At 44.4% G+C, this 18,671-nt stretch overlaps 1 protein-coding gene across 3 annotated transcripts in view; it reads left to right on the top strand.

The window, feature by feature from the left end:
* sema5ba (sema domain, seven thrombospondin repeats (type 1 and type 1-like), transmembrane domain (TM) and short cytoplasmic domain, (semaphorin) 5Ba) overlaps window positions 1-18,671 on the top strand; it is a 339,576-nt gene that overhangs the window by 117,161 nt on the left and 203,744 nt on the right. The window lies entirely within an intron of this gene.

Raw genomic sequence — 18,671 nt, forward strand, 5'->3', positions numbered from 1 at the left:
TTGGCAATGTGCCTGTAATGGTCTTGACTTTTTCTTAAAATATTCTGATGTGGAAACAGTCATGGCCTGGCATTTTAAACAGGATGGAAGGCCAGCACACCATCATGGGCTGAAGGGCTTGCACTGTTCTATATTCTATGTTCTAAATCCCATTATTTTCTCCATTACCATTCTTACTTGTATCATATTATTAGACTTGCTTGTACCAGATTTTTTTTTAATCCCCTTCCTCCATTGTGATCACGAACTGCAGATCTCGAATTCGTCAAGCCTGCCATTTCCTTATTTTCCCACGTTCCCCAGTGATCTCTCCCTTGGAGTGAGAAGATTGTGAGTTCAAGTCTCACTACAGAGATATGGTCATGAATTGGAGGTGTCGGTGTTGGACTGGGGTGTACAAAGTGTAAAAAATCAAAACAACACCAGGTTATAAGTCTAACAGGTTTAATTGGAAGCACAGTAGCTTTCGGAATGGTGCTCCGAAAGCTAGTGTGCTTCCAATTAAACCTGTTTGACTATAACCTGGTGTTGTGTGGTTTTTAACTTTGTACAGAGATATAAATAGATAATCAAGGCTCAAGTTATAGTGCTACACTGTTAGAAATGTTGTCTTTCTAGATGAGGCTTTAACCCAGGTCCTAGCGGCCATCCCTGATAGTACTATTTTGATTTGAGATTAGAATGGTGCTGGAAAAGCACAGCAGGTCACTCAGAGGAAAATCGATGTTTTGGGCAAATGCCCTTCATTAGGATTCATCCATTTTCCTGCTCCTCGGATGCTGCCTGACCTGCTGTGCTTTTCCAGCACCATTCTAATCTTGACTCTAATCTCTAACATCTGCAGTACTCACTTCCTCCCAGTGCTATTTTGGAGTAGAATGGGCAAATTAACCCAGTTGACTCAACAAGTTCCACTAAACTATCTGGTTATATAGTATTGCTGTTGGTGTGAGCTTACTGGGGACAAATTAGCAGCAATGTTTCCAGTTTTCACAACAGTGACTATATATTTCAGAAGTACTGCATTGGCTGTAATACATTAAGGACATCCTGAAATTGGGGAAGACACAATGCAGATTTATCACTATTTTTTCATCTCATCCTGCACACTTGCTCTGATACCATCCCTTGCTAAATTGGTCACCTTTAACGCACTGACTGTGGTGTGAAGCAGTAGGGTTTGAGGAGTGGGAGTTAAAGAGATAAAAAGGAAATAAGCTAGAAGTCGCAAATCCAACCTTTACGAGAAAGGTTGAAATCTTTTAAATCCTTCACAGGCCATAAAGCAGTAACACTTGCTGTCTAACCGGGAACATGAGCATTGACTGTCGTAAATAGTTCAGAACTTATCTTGGGGATTAGTTCCATTCGGAAGAATGTTCTGTAGCTTTGCAGCAGTGTGATGATGTGAGATTGATTTAAGATTATTGATGATAGGTCAAAATATGTTGTCTTTGTGCTTGTTAAAAGCATTCTGTTGCCTTGGTAACGTGCCTTGAAAGACACAGCTAATTTTTTTAAAAGGCAATGTGTTGATTTCTACATCATGAGGATGATTTGACTTTCTCACCAAGTTCTCCCTTCATGTTTCCTGATGGTGTTTGGTGAAAGTTTGCACTGAGAAAATTATTCGCTCATCTTCACATTTGGTACTCGCTGTCAACATGAGGGATAGTGTTGTTTGTGTGTGTGTGTTTTTTCCTATGTGTGTGTGTGTGTGCATGCATATGTGTGTTTCTGTGTATGTATGTTTGTGTGTGCGTGTATGTGTGTTTCTCTATGTGTCTGGATTTGTGTGTATGTGTGTGTTTCTCTGCATCTGTAGTTGTGTGTGTACGTGCGTGTTTGTGTGCATTTCTGTGCATGTGTGTATTGGTGTGTATCTGTGCATGTCCGTATTTGCCTGTGTGTGTGGTTTATGTGTGCGTGTTTGCTTTTGTGACATGTATATATGTGTTTATACATGTCTGTCTTTTGTGTGGTGCGGCTGTGTGCATGCATGTAGCTTTGAGTGTATTTGTCTTTGTACATGAGCACTGAGTGTGTGCGTGCCTGTCTTTTTGTGTTTGTACATGTCTGTTTGTGTGTCTGCGTAGGTGTGCCTGAGAGCATATATCTTTGTCCATTTGAACACGTGTGTGTGTATTTGCATTGTGTGTTGATTTTATTTTCTTAGCCCATCCCTTTATAGTCTAAAACTGGTGTGAACAGAGGAAATGATTTCTCTCTATCCAACTTATCGACCTTATTTAATCATCTTAAAACAGCCCAAGTAGATCACACCATTATTTTCTATTCTCAAAGGACCACATGCCTTGTAGGGGGCAGCCCATTTAACCTCAGTATCATTCTGGTGAAACTGTGTTTGATCTCTTCTGAGACCCAATAGATCCTTCCTGAGGTGTGTCTCAACCGAATATGGTTACTTCTAATATACGACACAACGTGAAAGTCCCCAGCGATGAGCCTGGTGCGAGGTAGGTATTATTTGCTGGGCCCAAGTGAGTTGCGTGCCCCTGCCATTCATGTGATTGATGTTATAAAGGGAGAAGGGAATTTAATGCTGTAAATGTGCTGGCGATTGGCAGCTGATAGGCTGAGACTTTAAGAAGGCATTGTTTCCTTGTGATTGCCCAAAGGTGCTGACTGAGAGTTGGCAGCCTGCTTTCAACCGTTGCCACGGTAACCCGAGAATCCATCAGAATTACAAACCCCTCACCCCCCACGATAAAAGCAGAAAGTTAAGTCTTGGCATTGAGTTTCAATTCGTTTTAATTTAAAACCGTGACATTGACAGATACCAGACTGAGCTTCCCACAGCCGGAGGGTCTCATAAAACTAATGACAGCAAAGGTTAGACTTTGATGGGAAGGGTTTTGGTCTGGTTATAAATTAACTGTGCCATTTGAACTTTCCAGTTCTTTCTCGTCTCATGAAATACTGAGGTAGGGACAGAACCCCTGCGATCTCTTGTTCAGTGGTTCAATTAATACATTTACTACCCTATGTGTAACAATTTATTCCTGGGATGGGCAGGATGGTGGCAAGGGCATATTTATTGTCTTTTCCTGTATTGCCAGGAGAAGGTGATTGACTATTCCAGTGCTCGTTTGGCCCAGCTCCAACCTTATGTTCTCTGTGAACTTCAGCTGATCTACGATTCTGCAGCACAGATTCCAACTCACACCCATTCCCCTGTGTTCACTGACCTACATTGGCTCTTGGTTTAGAAATGTACTGATTTTCCAATCCTCATCTCTGTCTTTAAATCTCTCCGTGGCATCTCCCTATCCTTATTGCTGTGCTCTGTTCCAGCCCTCCCGTATCCTAAAAAATGTCTGTGCCCCTCCAGTTCCGACCTCTTGCACACTCTGGATTTTCCTCACTCCACCAAGCTCAGCAGTTAACTGTCAGTCAGCTTTAACTGGGGCATTAGCCATGGCAATGCCTTGACCAATCAGCATCCATTTGCTAACCAATCAGCATCCGCCTTTCATATGGTATGAATATTGTTTTCCTTCTAAATTTTATATTTCCTGTACAGTTGTCATTAGATTTTTTTTTAGATTACTTACAGTGTGGAAACAGGCCCTCCGGCCCAACAAGTCCACACCGACCTGCCGAAGTGCAACCCACCCATACCCCTACATTTACCCCTTCACCTAACATTACGGGCAATTTAGCATGGCCAATTCACCTAACATGCACATCTTTGTGACTGTGGGAGGAAACCGGAGTACCCGAAGGAAATCCACGCATACACGGGGAGAATGTGCAAACTCCACACAGACAGTCGCCTGAGGCGGGAATTGAACCCGGGTCTCTGGCGCTGTGAGGCAGCAGTGCTAGCCACTGTGCCACCGTGCTGCCCATGCTGTGGTCCATAGATCACGAAGTTTTTGAATAAACCTCACACAGTGTGTGGACTCTCTGGTCATTCACTCCATTAACATCACTTCCTCCATTGACATCTCCTCTTCTCTAGTCTTCAGTGGTTGACCAGTCTGCTCTGATGGGAGTCCCATATGCGGGAAATAGTAACCCCCTTAAGTCTAATTTCTGGCTCTGTACCATTCCTCTCTGAGAGCAAGATTCTGACAATTACGAGAACCTTAGAATTGGTGCTCACAGAATGAAGGGGCATCAATTTAAGACTGAGGTGAGGAGGACTTCCTTCTCTCAGAGGGTCATGAGTCTTTGGAGCTTCATGTTACAGATAGCTGTAGGGGCAGAGTGCTTTAAGGCTGATAGATTTTAGATCAATAGGGAGCTTACAAGGGAAGGGCAGGAATGTGGCCATGAATAATGTCGGATCAGTCATGGTCCTATTGAATGGCACAGCAGGCTTGATGGGCTGAATAGACAACTCCTGTTCCTATTTTTTATGGTCTCAAAGAGCCATAGAAAGTCATAAAGTCATGCAGCATGGAAACAGACCCTTCGGTCCAACAAATCCATGCTGACCATAATCCCAAATTAAGTGCACCTGCCTGCACTTGGCCCCTATCCCTCCAAACATTTCTTATTTGTGTACTCATCCGAATGTCTTTTAGACATTGCAACATCCACTACTTTCTCTTCTGAAAACAAATTACTCTTTAAAAAAGTTGCCCCTTGTGTCTTTTTAAAATGTTTATCATCTTACCTTAAAACTATGTCCCCAAGGTTTGAATTCCCAGACTCTCGGGAAAAGACACCTGCTATTCACCTTCTGCATGTTCCTCATGATTTCATAAACTCCTATGAGGTGAAACTTCAACCTCCCACACTCAAGTGAAAAAAGTCCCAGCCAATTCAGCCTCTCCCTGTAACTCAAACCTCCATTCCTGGCAACATCCTGATAAATCTTTTCTGATCATAGCCTTCCAATAACAGGGACATTGAACTGGACGTAGTGCTCCAGATGAGGCCTCACTAACATCCTATACAACCTCAACATGATGTCCTAACCCCTATACTCAGAGGTCTGAGCAATGAAGGCAAGCATGCTGAACACTTTCTTAACCCTGCATACATAGAGTCATAGAGATGTACAACATGGAAACAGACCTTTCGGTCCAACCCGTCCATGCCGACTAGATATTCCAACCCAATGTAGTCCCACTTGCCATATCCCTCCAAACCCTTCCTATTCATATACCCATCCAAATGCCTATTAAATGTTGCAATTGTACCAGCCTCCACCACATCCTCTGACAGCTCATTCCATACATGTACCACCCTCTGCATGAAAAAGTTGCCCCTTAGGTCTCTTTTATATCTTTCCCCTCTCACCCTAAACCTATGCCCTCTAGTTCTGGCCTCCCCGACCCCAGGGAAAAGACTTTGTCTATTTATCCTATCCATGCCCCTCATAATTTTGTAAACATCTATAAGGGCACCCCTCAGCCTCCGATGGTCCAGGGAAAACAGTCCCAGCCTGTTCAGCCTCTCCTTGTAGCTCAGATCCTCCAACCCTGGCAACATCCTTGTAAATCTTTTCTAAACCCTTTCAAGTTTCACAACATCTTTCCGATAGGATGAGCCCAGAATTGCCTGCAATATTCCAACAGTGGCCTAACCAATGTCCTGTACAGCTGCAACATGACCTCCCATCTCCTGTACTCAATACTCTGACCAATAAAGAAAAGCATACCAAACACCTTCTTCACTATCCTATCTATGTGATGCAAACTCCAGAGACCTATGTACCTGAATCCCTTGGTCTCCCTGTTCTATAACACTACCCAAGGCCCTACTTTTAATTGTATTAGTGCTGCCCTCGTTTGATTTGCCCAAATTAAACTTCACCTGTCACTCCTCAGCCCAGTGACCCAATTGATCAATCTTTGTAATCTTAGATATCCTTTTCCCCCCCATTGACTATACCACCAATTTTGGTATCATCCACAAAATTACTAACCATGCTTCCTATATTCTCATCCAAATCATTCATATAAATGACAAACAAAAATGGACCCAGTACTGATCCCTGTTAAACACCGCTAGCCACAGAACTCCAGTCAAAAAACAACCCTCCACCCACTGTCTCCTGCCTTCAGCCAACTTTGTATCCAATTTGTGAGCTCACCCTGAATCCCATTACATATGAAATTTTTATGAAAGTCTTATTAAATTTTCCTCACAGGCACATGGAGTATTGTAGACTTGAGCTCCTCACAAATCCTTTTAATGGTGTTTCCAATCCAACATCAATCAGGTTATACTGTTCATCAATTAAACTCCGTGTCATGAATCCACACGTTAGTTGACTCCCCATCTATAAAGTGTTTCATTGTCTGAATTTGAATTCAGGGAGGCTTTCTTTAATCTTTCATGCGATGGAAGGATTGCTGATAAGTCCAGCATTTATTTGCCTGACCTTAATAGCCCTTGAACTGTGTACCTTGCTGAGCTACTTCAGAAAGCTGTTAAGTTTCAGTTAAGAGTCAACTACATTGTTGTGGATTTTCAGTCATATGTAGGACATGTGGGTGAGGATGGCTGATTTCCCTCCCAAAGGGACATGAGTGAACCAGGTGCCTTTTCAATGATAGTGAAACTTTCATGACTACTATTACAGAAACTAGTTTATAATTGCAGATTTATTCAATGAATTTAAACACCACAGGAACATATAACATATAACACATCACCACAGGAAATGACATCACCAACTCAAAGAAACCCAAACATATAAACAGAAAGCAGGAATTTTCAGCATTGCTTCACATGAGGTCCACTGAAGATGTTACCTAGTAAGGTAACGAAATGTCTGGAAATGAACCTTTCAGTTCAGCGAGCAAACCTACATCCAAACCTCACCATTTGTCATGGTGGGATTCAGACACGTGCCCTTTAGAGCGTTAGACTGGGTCTATGGATTATTAATCTAGTGACATTACCACTGCAACACCATATAAGACCATAAGACATAGGAGTGGAAGTAAGGCCATTCGGCCCATCGAGTCCACTCCACCATTCAATCATGGCTGATGGGCATTTCAACTCCACTTACCAGCATTCTCCCCGTAGCCCTTAATTCCTTGTGACATCAGGAATTTATCAATCTCTGCCTTGAAGACATTTAGTGTCCCAGCCTCCACTGCACTCTGCGGCAATGAATTCCACAGGCCCACCACTCTCTGGCTGAAGAAATGTCTCCGCATTTCTGTTCTGAATTGACACCCACTAATTCTAAGGCTGTGTCCATGGGTCCTAGTCTCCTCACCTAACGGAAACAATTTCCTAGTGTCCACCCTTTCCAAGCCATGTATTATCTTGTATGTTTCTGTTAAATCTCCCCTTAATCTTCTAAACTCCAATGAATACAATCCCAGGATCCTCAGCCGTTCCTCGTATGTTAGACCTACCATTCCAGGGATCATCCGTATGAATCTCTGCTGGACACGCTCCAGTGTCAGTATGTCCTTCCTGAGGTGTGGGGACCAAAACTGGACACAGTACTCCAAATGGGGCCTAACCAGAACTTTATAAAGTCTCAGTAGCACAACGGTGCTTTTATATTCCAACCCTCTTGAGATAAATGACAACATTATATTCGCTTTCTTAATCACGGACTCAACCTGCATGTTTACCTTTAGAGAATCCTCGACTAGCGCTCCCAGATCCTTTTGTACTTTGGCTTTACGAATTTTCTCACCGTTTAGAAAGTAGTCTATGCTTTTATTATTTTTTCCAAAGTACAAGACCTCGCATTTGCTCACATTGAATTCCATCAGCCATTTCCTGGACCACTCTCCCAAACTGTCTAGATCCTTCTGTAGCCTCCCCACTTCCTCAGTACTACCTGCCTGTCCACCTAACTTCGTATCATCGGCAAACTTCGCTAGAATGCCCCCAGTCCCTTCATCCAAATCATTAATATATAATGTGAACAGCTGCGGCCCCAACACTGAACCCTGCGGGACTCCGCTTGTCACCGGCTGCCATTCCGAAAAAGAACCTTTTATCCCAACTCTCTGCCTTCTGTCAGACAGCCAATCCTCAATCCATACCAGTAGCTCACCTCGAACACCATGGGCCCTCACCTTGCTCAGCAGCCTCCCGTGTGGCACCTAATCAAAGGCCTTTTGGAAGTCTAGATAGACCACACCCACTGGGTTTCCCTGGTCTAACCTACTTGTTACCTTTTCAAAGAATTCCAACAGGTTTGTCAGACATGACCTCCCCTTACTAAATCCATGTTGACTTGTTCTAATCAGACTCTGCTCTTCCAAGAATTTAGAAACCTCATCCTTAATGATGGATTCTAGAATTTTACCAACAACCAAGGTAAATTATCACCCCTTTATCAAATAAAGATATCCATCTGGAGTCACATGTAGGCAGATTTTCTTCCCTAAATTTTTGATCTGATTTGATTTATTATTGTCACATCTACCGAGGTACAGTGAAAGGTTTTGTGTTGGGAGCAGTACAGGCAGATCATACCATACAAAGTGCATTATGGTAATAGAACAGAGCAAGGAATACGATGTTACGATTGTAGAAAATGTGCACAGAGAGCGAGGTCAACATTAAATTTAGAATTTAAGAGGTCCATTTAGAAGTCTAATAACAGCGGGAATATGTTTTTCTTGAACCTGTTGGTACATATATTTAAGCCTTTGTATCTTCTTTCCTGACAGAAGAGATTGGAAGAGATTATAACTGGGATGGGAGGGGTCTTTGATTAAAGGCCGTCAGTGAACTAAATATGCCATTACAAGAATTGATAGTGATCCCATGGTTCACCATTTGGCTAAATTCTTATTGAATTCAAATTCCACTGTGGGATTGTGAACCTACGTTATTAGCCTGGACTCGGGGTAACAGTCCAGTAACAACATCTAGAACACTGTGAGTAGTTTTGGTCTCCTTATTCAGGGAAAGATATCATTTAATTGGAGGCAGTTCAGAGAAATTTCACGAGGATGATCCCTGATGTGGAAGGATTGTCTCATGAGCAAAGAATAGGACTCTACTCATTGGAGTTTAGAATAATGAAAGGTGATCTCATTGAAACATCCAGGATTCTTAAGGGGCTTAACAGGGTAAATTCTGACAGGATGTTTCCCCAGTCTAGGGACAGAGGGCATAGTCTCAGAATAAAGGGACACCAATTTAAGACTGAGACGAGGAGCAATTTCTTCTGTCAGAGAAGAGAGTTGGAGAGTCTTTGGATCTCCTTGCCTCAGAGTGCTGTGGGGACAGAGTCCTAGGGTATATTTGAGGCTGAGAAAGATAGGTTTTTGATCAGTAGAGGAATCAAAGGTTATGTGGAAAACACAGGAAAGGGGATGTGAGGAATGTTGGATCAGCCATGATCCTATTGAAAGGTGGAACAGGCTTGAGGACCCAATTAGCCTACTCTGTTCCTATTTCTTACAGCCTTATTGCCGCCTCCCCAAACTTTATTTTAGTGAATCGAGCAAGAAGAGAAGAAAAACAGTACTTCAGACACAATGACAAAATTGCGAAGGAGTCCTTGGCAGAACAAAACAAGTCGACAGTTAATCTCATTACAATTGATCACATAATTGATTCATAACTGAATGTCGGCAAGATAACTTTTTAAAAGTTCAATGCGGGGTGGCTTAAAATCTGAAACAAAACAATAAAATGAAATTTTAAAATTACAGGAATTGGTAACTGTGGGCCTTTAGTCCACACAAGTGATGTGTTAAACTGAGACCATGTAGTTTGGTGTGTATATTTCAAAAACAAAAGAGCAGCCAATATTTATCCCTCAACTATCACTTAACCAGGCATACTGGTTATTATCTCATTGCAGTTTGTGAGAGCTATCTGTGCACTCATTGGCTGCTGTCTCCCCTACATTACAATGTGAAATGCACTTTATAATTCCAATGCTTCCTTTTCTTTATGTATGAGGTATCAGGCAGAGCTTCCCTGGAGTAGATAGTTCCAAGTGTTTGCTTTAATTAGCTGCCTCCTGTGCTCATTCATTAACCTTGTTAGAAACTCTCATTTGCCCTTATTATCCTAATTAGGCAAGCATTTAAATTTTGGTTCCTTTAGCACACTGTAAATATTATTTTGGAATGCATTTCACTGCTTACAAACTAACTAAAGGAAAACTAGGCTTCTGTTTGGCTGTTATGCCCCTCAATTCTGCTCGGCCATTCGTTAAAATTAGGTCTAATCCTACCTTAGATTCACGGTTCCTTATAGTGTCGACTCTCTATGGTTCAAATATCAGTGTTTCTCAGCTTATATTAAACCTTTGTAAAGTAGTGGTTAGCTCTCACCAGGAAAATGGCATTCAGCTATGGAACACCACACTTTAAGAAGAATGTCAAGGCCTTAGAGAGTCTCAGAACAGTGTGGATAAATGACATAACCAGCTGGTACCATCTTATCATGTCATCCACTGATACCATTGGAGAATCTTCTGGGTAGATTTATTGCCACCCGTCCAGCTCAACTTAAGAATGAGTACACCTCACTGTTACTAACCCAACTGAGCAGCATATTCATTCATTCATTGGCGGTCCCTCACAGATGAGGATCAATTCTCCCACTCTCAGGGTGAGTTTGTAGGTGGCTGTATAGACTGATGGAGCAGGCTGTGTTACATTCGGGGCAGAAGGTGGTCATGGGAAGGGGGTGGGTGGGGCATTGGTGAGGCAGCGCACCATGTTTTCCCTGGCTTCTGCTTTTTCCCAGTGGCAAGTCTTGAGGTGCTCGACGCCTTTCAGGATGCTCCTCCTCCACTTTGTACGATCTCGGCCCAGTGATTCCCAGGTGTTGGTGGGAATGCTGCACATCCCCAGTGAGGCCTTTTGGGTATCCCTGAAGCACTTCCTCTGTCCCCATGTGGGGCTTGCCTGTTGTTTTGGAGCTGGGAGTAGAGCACCTGCTCGGGGACTCTCGTGTCGGTCATGGGGACGATGTGCCCAGCCAGCCGATGAAGCAGGGTTCAGTACCTCGGGATGGTGGCTTGGTTGAGGACACTGGTGTTGGTGTATCTATTTTCCTAGCGAATTCTCAGGATCTTTCACAGGCAACATTTCTGTTACTGCCCCAGCGACTTGAGGTGTCTGCTGTAGATAGTCCACATCTCAGACCCATATAGGAGGGTGGGAACCACCACTGCTCTGTAAACCATGATCTTGGTGTCAGATTTCACGTTGTTGTCCTCAAACACCCTTTTCCTTAGGCAGCCAAAGGCTACGCTAGCACACTAGAGACAATGTTGGATCTCTTCATCAATAGCTGCTTTGGCTGACAGAACACTCCGAGGTATTGAAGTGGTCAATGTTCTCTAAGGTTTCCCGGTGGACCTTGGTGATGGGGGATTTGCTCCACAATACTGGGCCAAGTTGGTGGAGGACTGTCGTCTTGTGGATGTTCAGGGTGAGATCCATGCTCTTATATGCCTCTGCAAAGGTGCCGATGGGCTGCAATACATCCTCTGAGGTTGCACTATGCAACTGAACACCCAGAACTCATTTGGCGTACTGATTTGCTCCTTCCAGGAGTACTCCTTTTGTCCTGATGGCCAAACCTCATCTAATGGAGTCAGTTAACATTCTCAAACTGGTCTTGATGATTCAGTACCACACGGCAACCATTGGCAACCCACAGAATTTCACCAACAGCAGCATCGAAGCCTAAACTGGAAAGAGAAAGGAAATGCCATACTCTCACTGAATGGCTGAGAGTAACTCACACTCTGTGTGAAACGAATTCCATTTAATCCATCAAATTGTCAGCAAGTTCACTGTAATACTTGAGGGCAAGAGCAAGGGATGGGAAATGATGCTGGCCTAAGGCCATAAGATCATAAGACATAACAACTGAAGTAGGCCATTCAGCCCATTGAGTCTGTGCATCCATCCACTGAGATCATGATTGATCTGATAACGCTTAACTCCAGTTTCCTGCCTTTATCCCATCACCCTTGATTATTTTACTGATTAAAAGTCTGACTGCTTCAGCCTTGTGTATACTTAATGACCCAGCCATGTAAGAATTTCACAGCTTCTGAGAGAAGAAAATCCTCCACAGGATTGCCTTAAACATGTGATTCCTTATTCAGAGATGATACCCACTGGCCCCAGCCTCTTCCATAAGGGCAAACATTTTTTTCTGCACCAACGTGTCAAGTTCCCTTATAATCCTGCATTTTTCAATCAGGTCCCCTTCCATTCCTCTAAATTCCAATGAGTACAGGCCCAACCTACTCAACCTCTCCTCATAAGACAGTCTCTCCATCTTTCCTAAGATAACTGTTCACATTATTCCAGCTGGGGTCTGACTAGTATCTTGTATAGTTTTAGCAAAACCTTCCTCCTTTTACATTGTATTTCCTTTGATATGAAGACCAACATTCCATTTGCCTTCCCCATTCCACACTAAACTTGGATGTGAGCTTTTTGTGATTCATTAACAAGGAGTTTCAAATCTCACTGTTCTGTAGCTTCATTCAATCTCATTTCTAGTCCTGAAGGTATCTCAAATTAGTTGTTTCATGCTGCTGCTACATAGTGGCAACACAAATGGTGTTCACCATGAACAGGAATACTGCCATCAAGTCAAAAGCATGTTCTGCCTATCACACAATTAAGTAATGTGGTATATGAATTTCAGTGACAGTGTGATGCCAGATATACAGACTGTGCACCCCCAAAATCAGTGGATCTCATCAAACAAGGCTGCTCATAGCAAGCAACGTAATCTCCAGACCCAACAGGCAAGCTCACAGCACACCACCCAACTTTTGATATGATTGTGCAATTGGACAACACTTGCTGAGTGTGTGACTGACAAACAATTTTGAGTACAATGCACTTGGTGTACTGGAATCTACATGTAGGGCCCTTTCTTTGTAGACAGAGAAGACATAGAATCATAAAGTCATGTAGCATAGAAATAGGACATTTGGTGCACCATGTCTGTGCCAACCAAACAAACACCAAACTACAGTAATCCCAGTTATCTGTCCTCGGCATGCTGCAGTGCTCCAATGAATCACAGCGCAACTTAGAGGCACAACATCACATCTTCAGGCTAGGCACTCTACAACCTTTGGGATTTGATACTGAGTTCATCACCTTCAGATTGTGAACTCACTCCCATTCCTTCCCTTTCTTTCAGCTTTCCTTGTTGTATTCTCTGTCACCATGTCCTCTCTTCCCTTGCCCCCACCCCAGTGGGACCATCTGGTCTTGCCATTTTGGCAGTTGGATACACTATTATTCTGGAGAAAGTGAGGACTGCACATGCTGGAGATCAGAGCTGAAAATGTGTTGCTGGAAAAGCGCAGCAGGTCAGGCAGCATCCAAGGAGCAGCAGAATCTACGTTTCAGGCATGGGCCCTTCTTCGGGAATGAGGAAAGTATGCCAAGCAGGCTAAGATAAAAGGTAGGGAGGAGGGACTTGGGGGAGGGGTGTTGGAAATGCGATAGGTGGAAGGAGGTTAAGGTGAGGGTGATAGGCCAGAGTGGGGATGAGGGTGGAGAGGTCAGGAAGAAGATTGCAGGTTAGGAAGATGGTGCTGAGTTCGAGGGTTGGGACTGAGACAAGGTGGGGGGAGGGGAAATGAGGAAACTGAAGAAATCTGAGTTCATCCCATGTGGTTGGAGGGTTCCTAGGCGGAAGATGAGGCGCTCTTCCTCCAGCCGTCATGTTGCTATGGTCTGGCGATGGAGGAGTCCAAGGACCTGCATGTCCTTGGTGGAGTGGGAGGGGGAGTTGAAGTGTTGAGCCATGGGGTGGTTGGATTGGTTGGTTTGGGTGTCCCAGAGGTGTTCTTTGACCATCTCCAAGCTTCTGGGCTGGTATCAGAGGCTGGTCTTGACTTGCTGTGTGGGGAACCCCGGCTGATGGTTATCTCCTGGACTTGACTGAGGCTTACCAACAACATGGCAAACTTCCTGCCTTTGCATCTGTGCTAAGCGACACGGGGTGAGCCTGACTGAGGGGAAATCACAGAAGGCAAGACAAGACTGCGAATGGCACCCAAGGAGGCTATGGCAGTGAGTGAAAAGCCTGAAAGGCAGTCTGGTCCAGTCCAATGCCTGGAAATGGGTTTTGGAAGCAGAGGTCAATGCCACAATTGGCATGCCCATGCAGATGGCTGTATGCAGAACATCAGAGTACAGCTTAAGGAGAACATTAGCATCTTGGCTGCATCACTGCAATGGGAGATGCCGGTATAACCCAAATGCTGCATTGAAGAGCAGAGGTAAGGAAATTAGATGCATGCCATGTAGGTTCTTAATGTCAGATGCCAATGCCTGTAGATGTGGGGTATGTATGGATGGTGTCTATGAAGAGTGTCCACCATGACGTTGTTATGCCATGTCCAACATGGAGGTCCACTGGTGCAATCAGTGAGATGGAGTCACCCACTCTGATGTCCACCTTGAGAATGCTCAGCATCCTGTCTGTTTGGGCATTTATAGAGTCACAGAGTTATACAGCATGAAACAGACCCTTTGGTCCAACTCATCCGTGTTTAGGATACTGTTCTGAGGACATGGTAGATGGTGGAATCTTCATTCAATACAAATCTGGAATTGGATGATCATGATCAATGGAAAAATCAATGGTTCACTAAGGTCCTTTAGGGAAAGAAATTATCATCCTTACCTGGTCTGGTCTACATGAAACTCCAGATCTATAGGCAATGCGGTTGACTCTTAACTGCCCTCTGGGCAATTAGGGATGGGTAATTAATGCTGGCCTGACCAATGGTGTGCACATCCTATGAATTAAAAAAGAACCTGGCATGCTTCTTCAACGTGCAGCTCAGCACTGTCATTCCCTCAGCTGATGATGAAGAGTCACTTCCTGATTTACCCTCGAAAGGTAAAGTTATCATGTAATAGGCAGCTGGGTCCAAATGGGAGACAATGAGCATCATGTTGTCTTTGGAGAGAGGGAGGGATGGTATGGTGACTCAGTGGATGGCACTGGGACCTGGGATCGATTCCAGCCTCGGGCGACTGTCTGTGTGGAGTTTGTACATCCTCCCAGTGTCTGCGCGGATTTCTTCGGGGTGCTCCAGTTTCCTCCCACAATCCAAAGGTTACGTGGATTGGCCATGCTAAATTGCCCATTTTGTTCACGGATGTGTAGGTTAGGTGCATTAGTCAGGGGTAAATGGAGGATAATAGGATAGGGGACTGGATCTGGGTGGGTTACTCTTCAGAGGGTTGGTGTGGACTTGTTGGGCCGAAGGGCCTGTTTCCACACTGTAGGGAGTCTATGATTCTAGAGAGAGAGAGAGAGAGATAGAGCAGGTGAGATAATTGATTATAGAGGTTAAGGGCATTACTCAACAGCAAGCAGGTGAAGGGGTAAGTATCTAGCCTGCTCCAGCCAGAAAAGGAATTAAATCTGTGTTGTTGGCATTATTCTGAACTATACATGGACCATCAATCGCACTGAGGGAACTAGCTGCCTGTAATCAACTTTCTCGCAAAAATCAAAGCCGATGGGATTGAAGGTAGAGTAGCATTGTGCTCATAAATTTGACTAAGGGGACAGAAATAAGAAAGGTAATGACGAAGCATTATTTATTCGACTGCTGAGAGATATTTCCCTGAAGATTCAATTTGGCTCACTGCTTTTTTTTAATATATATTAATGCCTTGGGTTCATTGGGCATAATTTTAATGTTTTCAAGCATATTTGACTCTGGCAAGATAATGAACTATAGAGCAAATAGCAACAGACTTCAGGAGGACAGGCTGGCAAAATGAGCAGACACTAGGCAGATGAAATTGAAGACTGAGGAGTGAAAAATGTTGCATTCCATTCAGAAAATTTGAGGAGAGATAAGATAATGCAAAGAGCAGGGTGCTGAGGGAGCAGCATCAGAGAGGCAGGTGCTGGGGGAGTATGTGAGTAAATCTTTGAAAGTTTGAAGGACAAATAAGAAAGCGGTGAAAAACACATTTGTAATTAAGTACTCACTTTGTAGAACAGAACTTGAGTGTTATTGACAAAGCACATTTTGTCAAAGATTTTTGACTTGCAAACATCAGGACCAATCACAAGAATACCAATTCAAGGGGAAAACCAACATTTATACTAAAAGAGAGGAAAGTGCTGATTGGATGGCAAGTGGGCTCTGCTTGGTAGAGGTGTTGCTATGGAGAATGCACCAATTAATTATGATTGACAATTAACTGCCAAGTTTTTATTGAATTTAGTTGATTCTAATTGGTGAAGACATTGTCCTGCGATCTCAATCATAGGATGGCTAACATTGACTTTGTTGAGTTGAGACATGTGCAGTATGTGCACTGGTGAGAGTGCAGAGGAGATTTACCAGGATGTTGTCTGGGATGGAAAGGCTCGGTTATGAGGAGAGACTGGATAGGCTAGGTTTGCTTTCATTGGAGGAGGGAAGGCTGATGTGGGGTGGGTGGGGGGGGTGGGGGTGGAATTTGATTGAGATATACAAATTTCCAAGAGGCATAGGTAGGGTAAGTCATGATAATCTTGGGAGAAATTTAGACAGATATGTCTAAGAGGGCAGAGGTTTAAGGTAACGAGAAACTAGTTTAGACGCAATCTGAGAAAGCTATTTTTCACCTAAACTGTGGTAGATATACAGGACACACTGCCTGAGAGAGTGATGGAGGCAGATCCTGTCATGGGCGGCACGGTGGCACAGTGGTTAGCACTGCTGCCTCACAGCGCCAGAGACCCGGGTTCAATTCCTGCCTCAGGCGACTGACTGTGTGGAGTTTGCACATTCTCCCCGTGTCTGCGTGGGTTTCCTCCGGGTGCTCCAGTTTCCTCCCACAGTCCAAAAATGTGCAGGTTAGGTGAATTGGCCATGCTAAATTGCCCGTAGTGTTAGGTAAGGGGTAAATGTAGGGGTATGGGTGGGTTGCGCTTCGGCAGGTCGTTGTGGTCTTGTTGGGCCGAAGGGCCTGTTTCCACACTGTAAGTAATCTAAAACTTTTAAAAAGCACCCTCAGTCCTGGAGGAATGCTGTCTCCTTTTAACTGTATCAGTTGTATTTGGTAGAAATGACAAAGAAAAAGCTTCTCTCTCTCTCTCTCTCTCTCTCTCTCTCTCTCTCTCTCTCACACACACACACTCACTCACTCACTCACACTCACACACACACAGTCTTTCTCTTTCTCTCTGCACACACACACACACACACACGCTGTCTGTCTGTCTGTCTCTCTCTCTCTCTCTCTCTCTCGCTTCCTCTCTCTCTCTCTCTCTCTCTTTAAAAATGCCAGGGCGTAATGGGTTATGGAACCAAGTGCAGGCAAATGGAATTAATGTAGGAGCAAATTACTGCAGATGCTAGAATCTATACTGAAAACAAAAAACACTAGAAATCAAAGCAGGTCAAGCAGCATCAATGAGAGCAAGCCCATGTTTCAAATCTACATTAGATTACCTCCAGTATGGAAATAGGCCCTTTAGCCCAACAGGTCCACACCAACCCTCCAAAGAGTAACCCACACTGACCAATTCGCCTGCCCTATACTTACCCTTGACCAATGTACCTAACACTATAGGCAATTCACCTAACCTGCACATCTTTAGACTGTGGGAGGAAACCAGAGCACCCAAAGGAAATCCACGCAGACATGGGGAGAATGTGCAAACTCCACGCAGACAGTCACCTGAGGCAGGAATCAAACCCAGGTCCCTGGTACTGTGAGACAGCAGTGCTAACCACTGAGTCACCGTGTCACTCTTAAATGATGACTCTTCATCAGAGCTGTTGTGAAGTGTAGGCGGGGCAGTAGTGGGAGATGGTGGAGTGCTGGGACACAAAGGGCACTGATATTGCGGATTAAGTGATGGGACTCTTTCAGCCCTACTGCTTTCTCCCTGGGGTGAGAGAACCCATTTATTAAGGTGGGTGTCCCCATTGGTACTGTTGGTGGAAATGAGGAGGTGTCCAGAGCGAATGAGTACTCAGCTCAGAGGACATGCAGAGGGGTTGAGTGTTATTGGGGTAGGGATGTGGGACAGAGAGTGAGGGAAGATGTAACAGGCAATATTGAGACTGGTAGAGCATGAGTCTTGGTGGGAGGTGGATACAGGAGCACAGAGATAGAGGGAGCTTGGGTTTCAGAGAGAAGATGGTAGAATTTACACAGGTGATGTGGAGGAGATCATTGACCTTCTTCCTACTATGCTGGGCTTTCCTCCAGACAGCTGAGACTGCACCGACCTGGGTGGTAACCTCGGGCCAGGCAGGCATGGCCTGGTGCATGCTGATCCTGAGGGCTGAGGAACTCCACCACAATACCACCTCATCCCAGCAGGACCTCCACGTCTCCACCTGCAAAGCGGGACACCCTTCCCTTGTCTCCCTCATCTGGGGAAAATACCAGGAACTGTGCAGGGCAGCTCCGGACTGACTCTGCTTGTCCAGGTTCAAAAAAGCCATTTGAAGATGTCAGGAATGCCAGTGTCAGGAATGGCAGTGAGTTCCAGGAATGGTACGTGGTGAGACTCAGACGGATGCAACTGGACGAGAGGAGCAACATTGGGGTGGGGTAGTTAATCAATGAGATGCCGTTGTTAAGATATGATGAGAAAGTGTGTTAAGCCTCACTACAAGAAACCCTCCAAAACACTTGACGCAGCTGCCACGTGGCTAAAGGCGCGTAAGGTCAGTGTGTAACAAAGAGAAAGTGGTACATCCTGACCATTATTTCTTCCTATAAAGA

The sequence above is a fragment of the Hemiscyllium ocellatum genome, chromosome 7 (assembly GCF_020745735.1).
Source record: "Hemiscyllium ocellatum isolate sHemOce1 chromosome 7, sHemOce1.pat.X.cur, whole genome shotgun sequence".
Classification (NCBI taxonomy): domain Eukaryota; kingdom Metazoa; phylum Chordata; class Chondrichthyes; order Orectolobiformes; family Hemiscylliidae; genus Hemiscyllium; species Hemiscyllium ocellatum.